The sequence below is a fragment of the Oncorhynchus kisutch genome, linkage group LG17 (assembly GCF_002021735.2).
Source record: "Oncorhynchus kisutch isolate 150728-3 linkage group LG17, Okis_V2, whole genome shotgun sequence".
Lineage (NCBI taxonomy): Eukaryota > Metazoa > Chordata > Actinopteri > Salmoniformes > Salmonidae > Oncorhynchus > Oncorhynchus kisutch.
The window spans coordinates 14,108,688-14,130,056 of NC_034190.2; the positions used below are offsets into that span (position 1 = coordinate 14,108,688).

The 21,369-nt window shown below is 42.7% G+C and overlaps 1 pseudogene; it reads left to right on the forward strand.

The window, feature by feature from the left end:
* Nucleotides 1-21,369, forward strand: part of LOC109908451 (syndetin-like) — a 349,878-nt pseudogene that overhangs the window by 26,275 nt on the left and 302,234 nt on the right.

Below are 21,369 nucleotides of genomic sequence, written 5' to 3' on the forward strand. Positions count from 1 at the left end.
TAGGGCCTTCCTCTGACACTGCCTGGTATAGAGGTTCTGCATGGCAGGAAGCTTGATCCCGGTGATGTACTGGGCCGTACGCATTACCCCCTGTAGTGCCTTGCGGTCGAAGGTCAAGCAGTTGCCATACCAGGCAGTGATGCAACCCGTCAGGATGCTCTTGATGGTGCAGCTGTAGAACCTTTTGAGGATCTGAGGACCCATGCCAATTCTTTTCAGTTTCCCAATAGGGAATAGGTTTTGTTGTGCCCTCTTCACATCTGTCTTGGTGTGCTTGGACCATGTTAGTTTGCTGGTGATGTGGACGCCAAGGAACTTGAAGCTCTCAACCTGCTCCACTTCAGCCCCGTTGTTGAGAATGAGGGCATGCTCGGTCCTTCTTTTCCTGTAGTCCACAATCATCTCCTTAGTCTTGATTACGTTGAGGGAGAGGTTGTTGTCCTTGCACCACATGGCCAGGTCTCTGACCTCCCCCTATAGGATGTTTCGTTGTTGTCGGTGATCAAGCCTACCACTGTTGTGTCATCGGCAAACTTAATGATGGTGTTGGAGTCGTGCCTGGCCGTGCAGTCATGAGTGAACAGGGAGTACAGGAGGGGACTGAGCACGCACCCCTGAGGGGCCCCCGTGTTGAGGATCAGTGTGGCGGATGTTGTTACCTACCTTTACCACCTGGGTGTGGCCCGTCAGGATGTCCAGGATCCAGTTGCAGAGGGAGGTGTTTAGTCCCAGGGTCCTTAGCTTAGTGTTGAGCTTTGAGGGCATTATGGTGTTGAACGCTGTGCTGTAGTCAATGAATAGCATCTTTGTCCAGGTGTGAAAGGGCAGTGTGGAGTGCAATAGATATTGCATCATCTATGGATCTGTTGGGGCGGTATGCAAATTGGAGTTGTAGCACTTCATAGCTACAGACGTGAGTGCTAAGGGTCGGTAGTCGTTTAAGCACATTACCTTAGTGTTCTTGGGCACAGTGACTATGGTAGTCTGCTTGAAACATGTTGGTATTAGACTCGGACAGGGAGAGGTTGAAAATGTCAGTGAAGACACTTGCCAGTTGGTCAGTGCATGCTCAGTGTACACATCCTGGTAATCCGTCTGGCCCTGCGGTAATCCGTCTGGCCCTTTGACCTGTTTAAAGGTCTTACTCACATCGGCTGCGGAGAGCGTGATCTCACATTCGTCGGGAACAGCTGATGCTCTCATTCATGTTTCAGTGTTACTTGCCTCAAAGCTTCCCTTTGTAGTCTGTAATAGTTTGCAAGCCCTGCCACATCTGATGAGCATCAAAGCCGGTGTAGTATGACTCGATCTTAGTCCTGTATTGACGTTTTGCCTGTTTGCTGGTTCGTCGGAGGGCATAGCGGGATTTCTTATAAGCTTCCGGGTTAGAGTCCCGCTCCTTGAAAGCGGCAGCTCTACCCTTTAGCTCGGTGCAGATGTTGCCTGTATTCCATGGCTTCTGGTTACGGTATGTACGTACAGTCACTGTAGGGATGACGTCCTCGATGCACTTATTGATGAAGCCAATGACTGATGTGGTGTACTCTTCAATGCCATCAGAAGAATCCCAGAATATATTCCAGTCTGTGCTAGCAAAACAGTCATGTAGCTCAGTGGGGTCTAAACTGTCTGGTACCACGACTTGTTGCCTCAGCGATGTCCACACTGACTAGTTCCACGACTTGTTGCCTCAGCGATGTCCACACTGACTAGTTCCACGACTTGTTGCCTCAGCGGGGTCTACACTGACTAGTTACATGACTTGGGGCCTCAGCTGGGTCTACACTGACTAGTTACACGACTTGGGGCCTCAACAGGGTCTACACTGACTAGTTACATGACTTGGGGCCTCAGCTGGTTCTACACTGACTAGTTCCACGACTTGGTCTCAGCGGGGTCTACACTGACTAGTTACATGACTTGGGGCCTCAGTGGGGTCTACACTGACTGGTTCCACAATTTGGGGCCTCCGCGGGGTTTACACTAACTCGTTACAGCGACTTGGGCCTCCCCGCCTACACCTCCCTCTCCCTGGTTCCCAAACTCGTTATGGGGGACTCCTCTCCCCCCTTGACGGAGCTGTATCTACTCTAACGTCACTCTGGCGTCTTCTCCTGCTCACATGCCAATGACTTCCAGATTGATGGATTATCCACTCGCGGAGGAAGGGTGTGAAATCTCATTAGATTTAGCCGAGTGTCGCAACAACAACAACCTTTCAGATTAGAAAATGAGACTTTCAGCCAAGGGGAAAGCAATTACCCATCATCCTCGGGGCTTCTTCGCTGCTGTTGTTCCCCTGGCTTGTTTACCGATAAAGTAGTGCTCCCTGATTTTAATTACATTTATTATGCATCTAAGCATGTGTGGAATACAATTCTGTGACTTTTTTCCTCTACTTTTTAAACGAAGAAGTTAGTTGACAGAAGACAGTGGAAGCTCTCTGAATAAAAGCTGAAGAAACTAAAAGAATTAAGATTAGCCACTAAAATAATCAAATCAAACGAAATCCCGCACAGCTCTGAGCTGCTGGCATTTGGATTTCAGTTCGGTTTCCACGATAAAACAACTTTGATTTGTTTTCTGGCAGTTGGTTCACTCCACACACCAAAGCTGCGCTCCACAAAATGACTTTCTCTTCTAAGAAGTTCTTGGTGTGAGCTTTGTATTCTTGTATTGTAACAATGCTTTTCTTGTGTGTTTATGACAGAAACTCCCAACTGAGCTGAACCTACAGGAGCTGGAGGAGTACAGAAGCAAGCAGAAGAGACAACAAGCAGCGGTGAGTGCAGGAGATGAGATGAGCAGCATAGGGACAGTCACTCACATACTTGGATTATGGTGATAATAGCTATGCCATTTTACTGTATCAGTGCACTTTGAAGGCAAACACAACATCTTCCGTGTTCAAAACAAGCAATTCAATTCAATAGTTCAATATGTTTCTATGTAACACCTGAATAGGACTAACAAACTTACATTTATAATCACCAATTTAATATTTAATATAATTTCTGTGAAGCCTAAGTTTATTGCTTCAGCCTGGGCATGGTAATGTACGTACAGTCGACTTCTGTTAATTGCATATCGGAGAAGTGCAAACTCCTCTTAAGTGCATTGCCTTTCACCAATCCCAAGTGGATGTTGGCATGTTATATTCAGAAAGACGGCTTTAAAACTCTAGTTAGTGTATTGTATCCAGTAGTGTATCTGCTGCAGGCCCAGTGAGTTATTATACTGAACCAAAATATAAATGCAACATGCAACAATTTCAAAGATTTTACTTAGTTACAGTTCATTTAAGGAAATCAGGAAATTGAAATATATTCATTAGGCCCTAATCTATGGATTTCACATGACTGGGAGTTAGGGCTGTCCCTGTTCTTTGGAACAATCGACTGGTCGAAATGTTAAAATGTGTATTTTTCCATAAAAACACATCCTATGTGTTTTAAAATAAAATCAACTATATGTAGGCTACGGAGCATGTCTGATGATTTAAGCACATTGTAATTAAATAATTAAGACTACACAAATGACTCAAGAGGGAGGCAGAGATCAACAACCTTCTCCTGCGCTGCTGGCCTTTGCAGGTTCTGCCATTACGCTCCCGAAGTTGCCAGTAATAGGCTACACCAGGGGTCCGCAACCTTTCCCATTTGAAGTGCCAATTTACCATTTCTACAAATCTGCGTACCAGTTATGATTTTCATATGCACATTTTCATGGAACAGTTTCATTTATTTTATAATAAAGTCTTCATAACTCAAAATCATTGTCATGCGATTCATGAAAATGAAATCTAACTGAAAATTCTACAAATCTAAAACTAACTTCTATTTCCATTGCCAGGTCTGTAAAATAGCCTACCTGAAAACAAATAAAAACACTGCAGCCTGCAGGTAGACAATATCCTGATAAAAATAAATACAATTAGCTATGCACAGCCTCTCTGCAAGGAACTTGAAACATTGTATCAACTTGGTCCAGCCAAGTTGCTGTTTGAGGTGAAGAAAAATTACTTTGAGAAGCTCCACAACTCATTAGTGGTGGTGAGTTAAGACAATCAGAAATACTATCGGATCCCCTAATGGACACATTTGTAGGCCTACATTTGCGCGCAGGCCAGGTAGCCTAGGCCTACTTCTATGTGTAATCAGGTGTGCGTCCTTACTCAAGATTGACAGGAGCGCTACAAACAAAACACAATGAATAAATTGGAATAACCAAACGAACATTGTAACCAAACGAACATTGTAGATTAGAAATGGTAATTAAAGGTAAATGTTCCACTGGTGATACTGAAGTGCCATCCCTGCAGCCTCCACAATGGGTTAGTCCACTGAGATGGCGTCAATCAAGACATGGCATTGTTATTTTTTATTTTTTAAATTGCAACTGCCAGACCAAAAAAATGATTTGTCGACCAACAGCCTATGGACCAATCAGTCGACCAGTCCTACTGGGAATACAGATATTCATCGGTTGGTCAAAGATACCTTAAAAAAATAAGTAGGAGTGTGGATCAGAAAGCCAGTCAGTATCTGGTGTGACCACCACAACTCCTTCTCATAGAGTTGATCAGGTTGTTGATTGTGGCCTGTGGAAGGTTGTCCCCTCTTCAATGCAGACCTGCCAACATGCACGCATTTTGCGTACCAGCTACACAATTCTCTGTCAAGGTACGCAGGTACGAGATCCGCGTTATAGGTACGCAGAAATGAATAGGGCCTTATTTTATTATTATTATATTTTTTTAATAAAAAATAAATCCACTGAGGAAATCTAACATCCCGATTCTGAAGCTGCAACACACAGACATGTGAGTTGTGTCAACGGACGTGTATTAATCTCCATCATTATTGGATGCAGCTACCCGGTGTCTGCCCATCCTCCTGTTTATTGTGATGCTGGGTTTGCCGACCGTCAGCTGTACGTAAACACATGGACAAATCCCTTTTCCACTGTGTGTTGTGATGCTGGGTTTGCCGACCGTCAGCTGTCCGTAAACACATGGACAAATCCCTTTTCCACTGTGTGTTGTGGACCAGTAAACACTAATTATTTCAAGCTAACCTTAGCGACCATAAGATGGACATTCAGTGGGCTCTAAAGTGCCAGCAGTTCATTTGCTAATATGAGATTAAATTAAAATATGACAAATTACTGGTCGCATTTGTGCGAGTTTGATTCACATTTAATTCTGCGTCCCATTAGTTGTATTTTCCACGTAACATTACGAGGATCACGCAACCTGATACTGTAACTGCAAGTAAGATTCACGTCACAAAAATGATTATAAATGTATAATCAAAAATAAATATAAAGATCTTGGCATTAAATGGAGTCGGGAGTCTAGAAGACTGAGCGATGAAGAATGACTGAGTGTCAGGTATTAGTGATAGAGGCAATGCTTCTAAAATGCCTTTGCACAAGATTTGCGAGTTGAATCGCCAATTTGCCGCACGCGTCTGGTACTCTAAAAAGTTGGACAGGGTTGGCAGGTCAATGACAATGACAGACCTGGCGGAAACTGGAACATGCTGTCATAAACGTCAGAACATCCCAAACCTGCTCAGTGAGTGACATGTCTGGTGAGTATACAGGCCATGGAAGAACTGGGACATTTTCAGCTTCTAAGAATTGTGCACAGATCCTTGCATCATGGGGCTGTGCATTATCATGCTGAAACATGAGGTGATGGCAGCAGATGAATGGCACGACAATTGGCCATAGGATCTCGTCACGGTATCTCTGTGCATTGCAATTGCCATCGATAAAATGGAATTGTGTTCGTTGTCCGTAGCTTATGCCTGCCCATACCATAACCCCACCGCCACCATGGGGTAATCTGTACACAACGTTGACATCAACATTGAGGCCAGTTGGACGTACTGCCAAATTCTCAAAAACGATGTTGGAGGCGGCTTATGGTAGAGAACTGAACATTTAAAATCTCTGACAACAGCTCTGGTGGACATTCCTGCAGTCAGCATGCCAATTGCACGCTCCCTCAAAACTTGAGACATATGTAGCATTGTGTTGTGTGACAAAATTGCACATTTTAGAGTGGCCTTTCATTGTCCCTGGCACAATGTGCACCTGTGTAATGATTATGCTGTTTAAGCAATTTCTTGATATGTCACACCCGTCAGGTGGATAGATTATCTTGGCAAAGGAGAATGCTTCACGAACAAGGATGTAAACACATTTCTGCACAATATTTTAGATAAATACGCATTTGTGGAGAAAGAACATTTCTGTGATCTTTTGTTTAATCTCTTGAAACATGGGAGCATATTTTTGTTCAGTGTTGATAAAAGGGCATCATCATTATAGCAGAGGTTCTCTGAAGGTCATCCAGGCCTGGAGGACAGAGAGCTAGCCAGCACAGGCACTATTTTTAGAATCATTTTCGAAATTACAGTATTTTCGAAATCCCTCACTCCTCCACTCTTCCTGCGTCCTCCTTCCTTCCCTGCCTCTCTGTGCCCTCTTTTTTTCCCAACTGCCCTCCCTTTCTTCCTTCTCCCTCTCCAATTGTCCTTCCTACCTCCTTTTCTTCCCTCTCTCACTCCCTCCATGGTGTCTGAAGAGGTAAGCTGAAGAGGTGAGCAGCAGAGCTGTCTATTCAGCGAGTGAGGCAGGGCCAATGCCATTATTAATGGTGGTGACGGGATGAGAACTCAGAGACCCCTGGCCCCCAGGGAGGCCCCTGTGTACAGAACACTCTGACAGAGCTCTTTAACAGAGCAGACAGCTGGCTGCGAGCCCTAGGACCCTAGGGGTCAATTCCAGGACAGGATGACCATGGGCCTTATAAAGTCTTCTGCCCTATCGTCCCCACAATCTAGGATGGAGCTCATCATATGCTGAATTCCAAGTCATCCCCTAGCTAGCAACCTACCTCTAGGCACTTCCTGTTGGTATGATAATGTACGATAATAGCTCTGTCTTGTCCTCTGATTGGTTGGGTGAAATTTTCACTGAATTGCTTATTTTCTTGTGATAGACAACAATACATATGTGGTTGGAATCCCAATGGCTTATATGAAACCACACCCCTATGCATCGTCACTTTACCCCTACCTACATGTACCAATTACCTTGACTAACCTGTACCCCCGCACATTGACTCAGTACCAGTACCCCATGTAAATAGACTAGTTATTTTATTGTGTTAATTTTAATTACATTTTTTACTTAAATTTATTTTGTAAATATTTTTTGAACTCTATTTCTTGAACTGCTGTGTTGTTTAAGGGCTTGTAAGTAAGCATTTCACGGTAAGGTCTACAGCTGTTGTATTCGGCGCATGTGACAAAACATGTTCTTCGCTGATTTGATTTTAATTGATCAGTAATCACATTTTTTAAATATTTGTTTTGATTCAATGTGTGTGTGCATGTGAGAGTTAGGCTATATGGAGGAGATTACTGAGTAGTTTGGTTCGTCAGGCTGACCCCCAGTCTTCTCTTACACACCTATCCGATCCTTTCAGAGGACGGTTTCCTCTCTCAATCACATATTCGTAGCTTTGGATAAACTTACAATGTGCCACACTGTGTACATACTTAAAGACATTCCTTATAGGATCTGAACTATCTCCCTGACTGATAACTACCTGAAGCAAATGGCTTATGTCCTGCGTTGATGTAAAATTCTACATTTCCCTTTCCCAGGAGTAGCTAGACGCATTGATACCCTCTCCTTTAAATGTGTTTCCTTTGAATTGAAGTGTTCCTCCCACGGGGCCAGTGGACTTCGTAGAGATGGTGTAGACTGCCTACTGTATTTATTTGCACGCACGCACGCACACACACATCACCAGTCTGTTTGGCAGTAGCTGTTGTTGTAGAGAATGACTGCTGTTTTATAGGGAGGTGGGGGTGGTGTTGAGGCCCTATTCTCCCACAGCGAAATTGGCAGCTTTGACACATCGTTGGCCAAGGCTCATCTCTTAGTTAATTATTTGTCTACTGTATGATTGTCATCCACATTGTCATGCTCTGACTGTAAAGGAGAAAAATCTTTCTCTAAGTCCTAGTATTCCTTAAGATTCTTAGTAGTCATAGTATTCCTTAAGATTCCTAGTAGTCCCAGTATTCCTCCACTTGTCCTAGTATTCCTTGTAGTATTTCTCCTAGTAGTCCTAGTATCCCTCTACTTGTCCTAGTATTCCTCCACTTGTCCTAGTTTTCCTCCACTTGTCCTAGTATTCCTCTACTTGTCCTAGTATTCCTCCACTTGTCCTAGTATTCCTCCACTTGTCCTAGTAGTCCTAATATTCCTCCTAGTAGTCCTCCTATTCCTCCTAGTAGTCCTAGTATTGCTCCTAGTATTCCTAGTATCCCTCCTAGTAGTCCTAGTATTTCTCCTAGTATTCTTCCTAGTAGTCTTAGTACTCCTCCTAGTAGTCCTAGTATTCTTCCTAGTAGTGCCAGTATTCCTCCTAGTAGTCCTAGTGGTTCTCCTATTCCTCCTAGTAGTCTTAATATTCCTCCTAGTATCCTAGTATTCCTCCTAGTAGTCCTCCTATTCCTCCTAGTAGTCCTAGTATTCCTCCTAGTAGTCCTAGTATTCCTCCATGTTGTCCTAGTATTCCTCCTAGTAGTCCTAGTATTCCTCCTAGTAGTCCTATTATTCCTCCTAGTAGCCCTAGTAGTCCTAGTATTCCTCCTAGTAGTCCTCCTATTCCTCCTACTAGGCCTAGTATTCCTCCTAGTAGTCCTAATATTCCTCCTAGAAATCCTAGTATTACTCCTAGTATTACTTCTAGTAGTCCTAGTATTCCTCCCAGCTGTGCTAATATTCCTCCTAGTAGTCCTAGTATTCCTCCCAGTAGTCCTAATATTCCTCCTAGTAGTCCTCCTAATCCTCCTAGTAGTCCTAATATTCCTCCTAGAAATCCTAGTATTACTCCTAGTATTACTTCTAGTAGTCCTAGTATTCCTCCTAGTAGTCCTAGTATCCCTCCAAGTAGTCCTAGTATTCTTCCAAGTAGTCCTAGTATTCCTCCTAGAAGTCCTAGTAGTCCTAGTATTCCTCCAAGTAGTCCTAGTATTCCTCCAAGTAGTCCTGGTATTCCTCCTAGTAGTCCTAGTATTCCTCCTAGTAGTCCTATTATTCCTCCTAGTAGTCCTAGTATTCATCCTAGTAGTCCTCCTGGTAGTCCTCCTATTCCTCATAGTAGTCTTCCTATTCCTCCTAGTAGTCCTAGTATTCCTCATTGTAGTCCTAGTATTCCTCCTAGTAGTCCAAGTATTCTTCCTAGTATTCCTCCAAAACCTAGTAATCCTCCTAGTAGCCCTCCTATTCCTCCTAGTTGTCCTAGTATTCCTCCTAGTAGTCCTAGTATTCATCCTCGTTCTCCTAGTATTCTTCCTAGTAGTGCTAGTATTCCTCCTAGTAGTCCTACTATTCCTCCTAGTAGCCCTAGTAGTCCTAGTATTCCTCCTAGTAGTCCTCCTATTCCTCCTAATAGGCCTAGTTTTCCTCCTAGTAGTGCTAATATTCCTCCTAGTAGTCCTAGTATTCCTCCCAGTAGTCCTAATATTCCTCCTAGTAGTCCTCCTATTCCTCCTAGTAGTCCTAGTATTCCTCCTAATAGTCCTAGTATTCCTCCTAGTAGTCCTAGTATTCCTCCAAGCAGTCCTAGTATTCCTCCAAGTAGTCCTAGTATTCCTCCTAGTAGTCCTAGTAGTCCTAGTATTCCTCCAAGTAGTCCTAGTATTCCTCCAAGTAGTCCTAGTATTCCTCCTAGTAGTCCTAGTATTCCTCCTAGTAGTCCTAGTATTCCTCCTAGTAGTCCTAGTATTCCTCCAAGTAGTCCTAGTATTCCTCCTAGTAGTCCTAGTATTCCTCCTAGTAGTCCTAGTATTCCTCCTAGTAGTCCTAGTATTCCTCCTAGTAGTCCTAGTAGTCCTAGTATTCCTCCAAGTAGTCCTAGTATTCCTCCCAGTAGTCCTAGTATTCCTCCTAGTAGTCCTAGTATTCCTCCTAGTAGTCCTAGTAGTCCTAGTATTCCTCCAAGTAGTCCTAGTATTCCTCCAAGTAGTCCTAGTATTCCTCCTAGTAGTCCTACTATTTCTCCTAGTAGTCCTCCTATTCCTCATAGTAGTCCTCCTATTCCTCCTAGTAGTCCTAGTATTCCTCCAAGTAGTCCTAGTATTCCTCTTAGTAGTCCAATTATTCCTCCTAGTAGTCCTATTATTCCTCCTAGTAGTCCTCCTATTCCTTCTACTAGGCCTAGTATTCCTCCTAGTAGTCCTAATATTCCTCCTAGAAATCCTAGTATTACTCCTAGTATTACTCCTAGTAGTCCTAGTATTCCTCCCAGTAGTGCTAATATTCCTCCTAGTAGTCCTGTATTCCTCCCAGTGGTCCTAATATTCCTCCTAGTAGTCCTCCTAATCCTCCTAGTAGTCCTAGTATTACTCCTAATACTCCTAGTATTCCTTCAAGTAGTCCTAGTAGTCCTAGTATTCCTCCTAGTAGTCCTAGTATTCCTCCCAGTAGTCCTAATATTCCTCCTATTTGTCCTAATATTCCTTCAAAACCTAGTATTCCGCCTAGTAGTCCTCCTATTCCTCCTAGTAGTTCTCCTATTCCTCAAAGTAGTCCTAGTATTCCTCCTAGTAGTCCTAGTATTCCTCCTAGTAGTCCTAGTGTTCCTCCTACTTGTCCTCCTCTTCCTCCTAGTAGACCTAGTATACCTCCTAGTAGTCCTCCTAGTAGTCCTAGTATTCCTCCTATTAGTCCTACTTTTCCTCCTAGTAGTCCTAGTATTGCTCCTAGTATTCCTAGTATCCCTCCTAGTAGTCCTAGTATTTCTCCTAGTATTCCTCCTAGTAGTCTTAGTACTCCTCCTAGTAGTCCTAGTATTCTTCCTAGTAGTGCCAGTATTCCTCCTAGTAGTCCTAGTGGTTCTCCTATTCCTCCTAGTAGTCCTAATTTTCCTCCTAGTATCCTAGTATTCCTCCTAGTAGTCCTCCTATTCCTCCTAGTAGTCCTAGTATTCCTCCTAGTACTCTTAGTATTCCTCCAAGTAGTCCTAGTATTCCTCCAAGTTGTCCTAGTATTCCTCCTAGTAGTCCTACTATTCCTCCTAGTAGTCCTATTATTCCTCCTAGTAGCCCTAGTAGTCCTAGTATTCCTCCTAGTAGTCCTCCTATTCCTCCTACTAGGCCTAGTATTCCTCCTAGTAGTCCTAATATCCCTCCTAGAAATCCTAGTATTACTCCTAGTATTACTCCTTGTAGTCCTAGTATTCCTCCCAGTAGTGCTAATATTCCTCCTAGTAGTCCTAGTATTCCTCCAAGTAGTCCTAGTATTCCTCCAAGTAGTCCTAGTATGCCTCCAAGTAGTCCTAGTATTCCTCCTAGTAGTCCTATTATTCCTCCAAGTAGTCATAGTATTCCTCCTAGTAGTCCTCCTAGTAGTCCTCCTAGTAGTCCTCCTAGTAGTCCTCCTATTCCTCATAGTAGTCCTCCTATTCCTCCTAGTAGTCCTAGTATTCCTCCTTGTAGTCCTAGTATTCCTCCTAGTAGTCCAAGTATTCTTCCTAGTATTCCTCCAAAACCTAGTAATCCTCCTAGTAGCCCTCCTATTCCTCCTAGTAGTCCTAGTATTCCTCCTAGTAGTTCTAGTATTCCTCCTAGTTGTCCTAGTATTCCCCCTAGTAGTCCTATTATTCCTCCTAGTAGTCCTAGTATTCCTCCTAGTAGTCCTCCTAGTAGTCCTTCTATTCCTCATAGTAGTCCTCCTATTCCTCCTAGTAGTCCTAGTATTCCTCCAAGTAGTCCTAGTATTCCTCCTAGTAGTCCAAGTATTCCTCCTAGTAGTCCTAGTATTCCTCCTTGTAGTCACAGTATTCTTCCTAGTATTCCTCCAAAACCTAGTAATCCTCCTAGTAGCCCTCCTATTCCTCCTAGTTGTCCTAGTATTCCTCCTAGTAGTCCTAGTATTCATCCTCGTTCTCCTAGTATTCTTCCTAGTTGTCCTAATATTCCTCCTAATAGTCCTAGTATTCCTCCTAGTAGTCCTAGTATTCCTCCTAGTAGTTCCAGTATTCCTCCTACTAGGCCTAGTATTCCTCCTAGTAGTCCTAATATTCCTCCTAGAAATCCTAGTATTACTCCTAGTATTACTTCTAGTAGTCCTAGTATTCCTCCCAGCTGTGCTAATATTCCTCCTAGTAGTCCTAGTATTCCTCCCAGTAGTCCTAATATTCCTCCTAGTAGTCCTCCTAATCCTCCTAGTAGTCCTAGTATTACTCCTAGTAGTCCTAGTATTCCTCCTAGTAGTCCTAGTATCCCTCCAAGTAGTCCTAGTATTCTTCCAAGTAGTCCTAGTATTCCTCCTAGAAGTCCTAGTAGTCCTAGTATTCCTCCAAGTAGTCCTAGTATTCCTCCAAGTAGTCCTGGTATTCCTCCTAGTAGTCCTAGTATTCCTCCTAGTAGTCCTATTATTCCTCCTAGTAGTCCTAGTATTCATCCTAGTAGTCCTCCTGGTAGTCCTCCTATTCCTCATAGTAGTCTTCCTATTCCTCCTAGTAGTCCTAGTATTCCTCATTGTAGTCCTAGTATTCCTCCTAGTAGTCCAAGTATTCTTCCTAGTATTCCTCCAAAACCTAGTAATCCTCCTAGTAGCCCTCCTATTCCTCCTAGTTGTCCTAGTATTCCTCCTAGTAGTCCTAGTATTCATCCTCGTTCTCCTAGTATTCTTCCTAGTAGTGCTAGTATTCCTCCTAGTAGTCCTACTATTCCTCCTAGTAGCCCTAGTAGTCCTAGTATTCCTCCTAGTAGTCCTCCTATTCCTCCTAATAGGCCTAGTTTTCCTCCTAGTAGTGCTAATATTCCTCCTAGTAGTCCTAGTATTCCTCCCAGTAGTCCTAATATTCCTCCTAGTAGTCCTCCTATTCCTCCTAGTAGTCCTAGTATTCCTCCTAATAGTCCTAGTATTCCTCCTAGTAGTCCTAGTATTCCTCCAAGCAGTCCTAGTATTCCTCCAAGTAGTCCTAGTATTCCTCCTAGTAGTCCTAGTAGTCCTAGTATTCCTCCAAGTAGTCCTAGTATTCCTCCAAGTAGTCCTAGTATTCCTCCTAGTAGTCCTAGTATTCCTCCTAGTAGTCCTAGTATTCCTCCTAGTAGTCCTAGTATTCCTCCAAGTAGTCCTAGTATTCCTCCTAGTAGTCCTAGTATTCCTCCTAGTAGTCCTAGTATTCCTCCTAGTAGTCCTAGTATTCCTCCTAGTAGTCCTAGTATTCCTCCTAGTAGTCCTAGTAGTCCTAGTATTCCTCCAAGTAGTCCTAGTATTCCTCCCAGTAGTCCTAGTATTCCTCCTAGTAGTCCTAGTATTCCTCCTAGTAGTCCTAGTAGTCCTAGTATTCCTCCAAGTAGTCCTAGTATTCCTCCAAGTAGTCCTAGTATTCCTCCTAGTAGTCCTACTATTTCTCCTAGTAGTCCTCCTATTCCTCATAGTAGTCCTCCTATTCCTCCTAGTAGTCCTAGTATTCCTCCAAGTAGTCCTAGTATTCCTCTTAGTAGTCCAATTATTCCTCCTAGTAGTCCTATTATTCCTCCTAGTAGTCCTCCTATTCCTTCTACTAGGCCTAGTATTCCTCCTAGTAGTCCTAATATTCCTCCTAGAAATCCTAGTATTACTCCTAGTATTACTCCTAGTAGTCCTAGTATTCCTCCCAGTAGTGCTAATATTCCTCCTAGTAGTCCTGTATTCCTCCCAGTGGTCCTAATATTCCTCCTAGTAGTCCTCCTAATCCTCCTAGTAGTCCTAGTATTACTCCTAATACTCCTAGTATTCCTTCAAGTAGTCCTAGTAGTCCTAGTATTCCTCCTAGTAGTCCTAGTATTCCTCCCAGTAGTCCTAATATTCCTCCTATTTGTCCTAATATTCCTTCAAAACCTAGTATTCCGCCTAGTAGTCCTCCTATTCCTCCTAGTAGTTCTCCTATTCCTCAAAGTAGTCCTAGTATTCCTCCTAGTAGTCCTAGTATTCCTCCTAGTAGTCCTAGTGTTCCTCCTACTTGTCCTCCTCTTCCTCCTAGTAGACCTAGTATACCTCCTAGTAGTCCTCCTAGTAGTCCTAGTATTCCTCCTATTAGTCCTACTTTTCCTCCTAGTAGTCCTAGTATTGCTCCTAGTATTCCTAGTATCCCTCCTAGTAGTCCTAGTATTTCTCCTAGTATTCCTCCTAGTAGTCTTAGTACTCCTCCTAGTAGTCCTAGTATTCTTCCTAGTAGTGCCAGTATTCCTCCTAGTAGTCCTAGTGGTTCTCCTATTCCTCCTAGTAGTCCTAATTTTCCTCCTAGTATCCTAGTATTCCTCCTAGTAGTCCTCCTATTCCTCCTAGTAGTCCTAGTATTCCTCCTAGTACTCTTAGTATTCCTCCAAGTAGTCCTAGTATTCCTCCAAGTTGTCCTAGTATTCCTCCTAGTAGTCCTACTATTCCTCCTAGTAGTCCTATTATTCCTCCTAGTAGCCCTAGTAGTCCTAGTATTCCTCCTAGTAGTCCTCCTATTCCTCCTACTAGGCCTAGTATTCCTCCTAGTAGTCCTAATATCCCTCCTAGAAATCCTAGTATTACTCCTAGTATTACTCCTTGTAGTCCTAGTATTCCTCCCAGTAGTGCTAATATTCCTCCTAGTAGTCCTAGTATTCCTCCAAGTAGTCCTAGTATTCCTCCAAGTAGTCCTAGTATGCCTCCAAGTAGTCCTAGTATTCCTCCTAGTAGTCCTATTATTCCTCCAAGTAGTCATAGTATTCCTCCTAGTAGTCCTCCTAGTAGTCCTCCTAGTAGTCCTCCTAGTAGTCCTCCTAGTAGTCCTCCTATTCCTCATAGTAGTCCTCCTATTCCTCCTAGTAGTCCTAGTATTCCTCCTTGTAGTCCTAGTATTCCTCCTAGTAGTCCAAGTATTCTTCCTAGTATTCCTCCAAAACCTAGTAATCCTCCTAGTAGCCCTCCTATTCCTCCTAGTAGTCCTAGTATTCCTCCTAGTAGTTCTAGTATTCCTCCTAGTTGTCCTAGTATTCCCCCTAGTAGTCCTATTATTCCTCCTAGTAGTCCTAGTATTCCTCCTAGTAGTCCTCCTAGTAGTCCTTCTATTCCTCATAGTAGTCCTCCTATTCCTCCTAGTAGTCCTAGTATTCCTCCAAGTAGTCCTAGTATTCCTCCTAGTAGTCCAAGTATTCCTCCTAGTAGTCCTAGTATTCCTCCTTGTAGTCACAGTATTCTTCCTAGTATTCCTCCAAAACCTAGTAATCCTCCTAGTAGCCCTCCTATTCCTCCTAGTTGTCCTAGTATTCCTCCTAGTAGTCCTAGTATTCATCCTCGTTCTCCTAGTATTCTTCCTAGTTGTCCTAATATTCCTCCTAATAGTCCTAGTATTCCTCCTAGTAGTCCTAGTATTCCTCCTAGTAGTTCCAGTATTCCTCCTAGTAGTCCTAGTATTCCTCCTTGTTCCCCTAATATTCTTCCTAGTAGTCCTAGTATTCCTCCAAAACCTAGTAATCCTCCTAGTAGTTCTCCTATTCCTCCTAGTAGTCTTCCTATTCCTCTTAGTAGTCCTAGTATTGCTCCTAGTAGTCCTAAAACCCCAAACAGCAAGCAATGCAGGAGTAGAAGCACGGTGGCTAGGAAAAACTCCCTAGAAAGGCCAAAACCTAGGAAGAAACCTAGAGAGGAACCAGGCTATGAGGGGTGGCCAGTCCTCTTCTGGCTGTGCCGGGTGGAGATTATAACAGAACATGGCCAAGATGTTCAAATGTTCATAAATGACCAAAACGGTCAAATAATAATAATCAGAGTTGTTGTTGAGGGTGCAGCTGGAGGGATATCTTCAACCACCAACTTACCATCCTGAGACAAGGCCGAGTATAGCCCACAAAGATCTCCTCCACGGCACAACCCAAGGGGGGGCGCCAACCCAGACAGGAAGATCACATCAGTGACTCAACCCACTCAAGTGACGCACCCCTCCTAGGGACGGCATGAAAGAGCACCAGTAAGCCAGTGACTCAGCCCCTGTAATAGGGTTAGAGGCAGAGAATCCCAGTGGAAAGAGGGGAACCGGCCAGGCAGAGACAGCAAGGGAAGTTCGTTGCTCCAGAGCCTTTGCGTTCACCTTCACACTCCTCAATCATATGACCCACTGAAGAGATGAGTCTTCAGTAAAGACTTAAAGGTTGAGACCAAGTCTCTCATATGGGTAGGCAGACCATTCCATAACAATTGAGTTTTATAGGAGAAAGCCCTGCCTCCAGCTGTTTACTTAGAAATTCTAGGGACAATTAGGAGGCCTGCGTCTTGTGACTGTAGCGTATGTGTAGGTATGTATGGCAGGACCAAATCAGAGAGATAGGTAGGAGCAAGCCCATGTAATGCTTTGTAGGTTAGCAGTAAAACTTTGAAATCAGCCCTTGCCTTGACAGGAAGCCAGTGTAGGGAGGCTAGCACTGGAGTGATATAATCAAATCTTTTGGTTCCAGGATTCTAGCAGCCGTATTTAGCACTAACGGAAGTTTATTTAGTGCTTTATCCGGGTAGCCGGAAAGTAGAGAATTGCAGTAGTCTAATCTAGAAGTAACAAAAGCATGGATTAATTTTTCTGCATCATTTTTGGACAGAAAGTTTCAGATTTTTGCAATGTTACGTAGATGGAAAAAAGCTGTCATTGAAACAGTTTTGATATGTTCGTCAAAAGAGAGATCAGGGTCCAGAGTTATGCCGAGGTCCTTCACAGTTTTATTTGAGACGACTGTACAACCATTAAGATTAATTTTTAGATGTCTGAAACACAGGCTTCTAGCGAGGGCAATTTTGGGGCTTCACCATGTTTCATTGAAATGTACAGCTGTGTGTCTTTCATCATAGCAGTGAAAGTTAACATTATGTTTTCGAATGACATCCCCAAGAGGTAAAATATATAGTGAAAACAATAGTGGTCCTAAAACAGAACCTTGAGGAACACCGAAATTTACAGTTGATTTGTCAGAGGACAAACCATTCACAGAGACAAACTGATATCTTTCCGACAGATAAGATCTAAACCAGGCCAGAACTTGTCCGTGTAGACCAATTTGGGTTTCCAATCTCTCCACAAGAATGTGGTGATCGATGGTATCAAAAGCAGCACTAAGGTCTAGGAGCACGAGGACAGATACAGAGCCTCGGTCTTGTGCCATTAAAAGGTCATTTACCACCTTCACAAGTGCAGTCTCAGTGCTATGATGGGGTCTAAAACCAGACTGAAGCATTGCGTATACATTGTTTGTCTTCAGGAAGGCAGTGAGTTGCTGCGCAACAGCTTTTTCTACAATTTTTGAGAGGAATGGAAGATTCGATATAGGCCGATAGTTTTTTATATTTTCTGGGTCAAGGTTTGGCTTTTTCAGGAGAAGCTTTATTACTGCTACTTTTAGTGAGTTTGGTATACATCCGGTGGATTGAGAGCCGTTTATTATGTTCAACATAGGAGGGCCAAGCACAGGAAGCAGCTTTTTCAGTAGTTTAGTTGGAATAGGGTCCAGTATGCAGCTTGAAGGTTTAGAGGTCATGATTATTTTCATCGTTGTATCAAGAGATATAGTACTACAACACTTGAGTATCTCTCTTGATTCTAGGTCCTGGCAGAGTTGTGCAGACTCTGGAAAACTGAGCTTTGAAGGAATACGCAGATTTAAAGAGGAGTCCGTAATTTGCTTTCTAATAATCATGATCTTTTCCTCAAAGAAGTTCATGAATTTATTACTGCTGAAGTGAAAGCCATCCTCACTTGGGGAATGATGCTTTTTAGTTAGCTTTGCGACAGTATCAAAAATACATTTCGGATTGTTCTCTTATTTTCCTCAATTAAGTTGGAAAAATAGGATCATCGAGCAGCAGTAAGGGCTCTTCGATACTGCACGGTACTGTCTTTCCAAGCTAGTCGGAAGACTTCCAGTTTGGTGTGGCGCCATTTCCATTCCAATTTTCTGGAAGCTTGCTTCAGAGCTCGGGTATTTTCTGTATACCAGGGAGCTAGTTTCTTATGAGACATATTTTTTGTTTTTAGGGGTGCAACTGCATCTAGGGTATTGCGCAAGGTTAAATTGAGTTCCTCAGTTAGGTGGTTCGCTGATTTTTGTCCTCTGACGTCCTTGGGTAGGCAGAGGGAGTCTGGAAGGTCATCAAGGAATCTTTGTGTTGTCTGTGAATTTATAGCACAACTATTGATGCTCCTTGGTTGGGGTCTGAGCAGATTATTTGTTACAATTGCAAACATAATAATATGGTGGTCCGATAGTCCAGGATTATGAGGAAAAACATTAAGATCCACAACATTTATTCCATGGGACAAAACTAGGTCCAGAGTATGACTGTGACAATGAGTAGGTCCAGAGACATGTTGGACAAAACCCACTGAGTCGATGATGGCTCCGAAAGCCTTTTGGATTGGGTCTGTGGACTTTTTCATGTGAATATTAAAGTCACCAAAAATTTGAATATTATCTGCTATGACTACAAGGTCCGATAGGAATTCAGGGAACTCAATTAGGAACGCTGTATATGGCCCAGGACGCCTGTAAACAGTAGCTATAAAAAGTGATTGAGTAGGCTGCATAGATTTCATGACTAGAAGTTCAAAAGACGAAAACATAATTTTTTTTTTGCTATCGTAAATGTTAGCAACACCTCCGCCTTTGAGGGATGCACGGGGGATATGGTCACTAGTGTAACCAGGAGGTGAGGCCTCATTTAACACAGTAAATTCATCAGGCTTAAGCCATGTTTCAGTCAGGCCAATCACATCAAGATTATGATCAGTGATTAGTTCATTGACTATAACTGCCTTTGGAGTAAGGGATCTAACATTAAGTAGGCCTATTTTGAGATGTGAGGTATCACAATCTCTTTCAATAATGGCAGGAATGGAGGAGGTCTTTATCCTAGTGAAATTGCTAAGGCGAACACCGCCATGTTTAGTTTTGCCCAACCTAGGTCGGGGCACAGACACGGTCTCAATGGGGATAGCTGAGCTGACTACACTGACTGTGCTAGTGGCAGACTCCACTAAGCTGGCAGGCTGGCAAACAGCCTGCTGCCTGGCCTGCACCCTATTGCATTGTGGAGCTAGAGGAGTTGCCCTGTCTATGTTGGTCGATAAGATGAGAGCACCCCTCCAGCTAGGATGGAGTACGTCACTCCTCAGCAGGCCAGGCTTGGTCCTGTTTGTGGGTGAGTCCCAGAAAGAGGGCCAATTATCTACAAATTCTATCTTTTGGGAGGGGCAGAAAACAGTTTTCAACCAGCGATTGAGTTGTGAGACTCTGCTGTAGAGCTCATCACTCCCCCTTACTGGGAGGGGGCCAGAGACAATTACTCGATGCCGAAACATCTTTCTAGCTGATTTACATGCTGAAGCTATGTTGCGCTTGGTGACCTCTGACTGTTTCATCCTAACATCGTTGGTGCCAACGTGGATAACAATATCTCTATACTCTCTACACTCACCAGTTTTAGCTTTAGCCAGCACCATCTTCAGATTAGCCTTAACGTCGGTAGCCCTGCCCCCTAGTAAACAGTGTATGATCGCTGGATGATTTGTTTTATGTCTAATATTGCGGGTAATGGTGGGAAGCTTCAGTGTATCAGACCCCGTAACGGGAGGAGTAGAGACAAGAGAAGGCTCGGCCTCAGATTCCGACTCGCTGCTTAATGGGGAAAACTGGTTGAACGTTTCTGTCGGCTGAATGAGCGACACAGGTTGAGTCCTGTAGATTCCTAGTATAACCTTCTAGTATTCCTGTAGATTCCTTGTATAACCTCCCTAGTATTCCTGTAGATTCCTAGTGTTCCTCCCAGTATTCCTGTAGATCCTTGTATTCCTGTAGATTCCTAGAATTACTGTAGATTCTTAGTATTCCTCCTAGTATTCCCCCTTAGTTTTTCAAGTCCTCCTAGTAGTCCTACTATTCCTGTAGATTCCTAGTATTCCTGTAGATTCCTAGTAGGACCTAGTATTCCTAGTTTTCCTGTAGATTCCTAGTATTCCTCTTAGTATTTCTAGTATGCCTAGTATTCCTGTAGATTCCTATTAATTCCGTCTAGTATTCCTGTAGATTCTTAGTATTCCTCTTAGTTTTTCTAGTACTCCTAGTATTCCTATTATTCCTGTATATTCCAAGTATTCCTAGTACTCCTAGTATTCCTTCTAGTATTATTGTAGATTCTTAGTAGGACCTAGTATTCCTGTAGATTCATAGTATTCCTCCTAGTTTTCCTGTAGATTCGTAGTAGGACCTAGTATTCCTGTAGGTTCCTTGTATTCCTGTCGATTCCTAGTATTCCTCCAAGTATTCCTGTAGATCCTAGTGTTCTTCCTAGTATTCCGGTAGATTCGTAGTATTCCTCCTAGTGTTCTTCCTAGTATTTCTGTAGATTTCTTGTATTCCTGTAGATTATTTGTATTCCTCTTAGTATTCCTTCTATTATTCCTATTACTCTTAGTATTCCTTCTAGTATTCTTAGTTCTAGTATTCCTGTTGATTGCTAGTATTTCTCTTAGTATTATTGTAGATCTTTTTTGATTCCTGTGTTCCTGTAGATTCCTAGTAGGACATAGTATTCCTTTAGATTCCTAGTATTCCTCTTAGTATTTCTAGTGCTCCTAGTATTCATTTAGATCCTAGTATTCCTCCTAGTATTCCTTTAGATCCAACTATTCCTGTAGATTCCTAGTATTCCTGTAGATTCCTAGTATTCCTCCTAGTATTCCTCTTAGTATTTCTAGTACTCCTCATAGTATTCCTCATCATATTCCTCTTAGTATTCCTACTATTCCTGTAGATTCCTAGTATTCCACCTAGTATTCCTACTATTCCTGTAGATTCCTAGTATTCCTCCTAGTATTCCTAGTATTTCAGTAAATTCCTAGTATTCCTCCTATTATTCCTAGTACTATTAGTATTACTTCTAGTATTCCTAGTACTTGTATTCCTGTAGATTGCTATTCTTTCTCTTAGTATTATTTTGGATCTTGTTTGACAATCTAATGTATTATAGTAACATGACAGTTACCGTTACTGTTGGGATCTCACTGCTTTTCATAATATGGAATGTACAGTGGGGCAAAATAGTATTTAGTCAGCCACCAATTGTGCATGTTCTCCCACTTAAAAAGATGAGAGAGGCCTGTAATTTTCATCATAGGTACACTTCAACTATGACAGACAAAATGAGAAAGAAATCACATTGTAGGATTTTTAATGAATTTATTTGCAAATTATGGTGGAAAATAAGTATTTGGTCAATAACAAAAGTTTATCTTTGTTATATCCCCTTTGTTGGCAATGACAGAGGTCAAACGTTTTC